This window comes from Microtus ochrogaster, unplaced genomic scaffold (genome assembly GCF_000317375.1).
Source record: "Microtus ochrogaster isolate Prairie Vole_2 unplaced genomic scaffold, MicOch1.0 UNK155, whole genome shotgun sequence".
Lineage (NCBI taxonomy): Eukaryota > Metazoa > Chordata > Mammalia > Rodentia > Cricetidae > Microtus > Microtus ochrogaster.
The window spans coordinates 118,592-119,203 of NW_004949253.1; positions in this window are offsets into that span (position 1 = coordinate 118,592).

A 612-nucleotide genomic window follows, 5' to 3' on the forward strand; every position below is an offset into this window, starting at 1 on the left:
AAGAGGTGGACCATGGGGAACAGAGCTGGAAAATCCTGTTTACTGGACATGGTAATCACATTTATGAATCATAATGGCTGCTGTTTCATGTTTAAGCCCTACATAAGACCAAGCTAGTTAAAACCCTAGGGGAGATTATTCACTTACTTTACCACTTACTGAGGAGATGTTGGATGTAGACAATTCCTGGAGAAGAAGACTTCTTCTTTTTTTTGAAGCTATAATGATTGGTAGTTTCCTATGTGGCAGTGTTTGTCTCCACAAATATGTACATATGGCCAACATTAACTGACCTTCTACATGTCACGAAGTGGTGAGAAACTTACATTGGTGAGGATATTGAAGAGACATGAAGGGGAAATAGCATAGAGGTGTGATCATATTTAATTGTATACAAGCAGAGTACACAATTCTTTAAAATAAAGAAAAATAGTACCTGCTTAATAACTGAATGGTTTAAAGACAAAGCAAATCTCAAAAAAATGCTTAAGTAGGATTTTGCTAAATGTCATATACAGGGGGTCGTCAAGGACACCCTCAGTAAAAATAATGCTAATTAAGGTGTAATACACATTATTACAGGTGCTACACTGCAGTACCATGATAATAAAC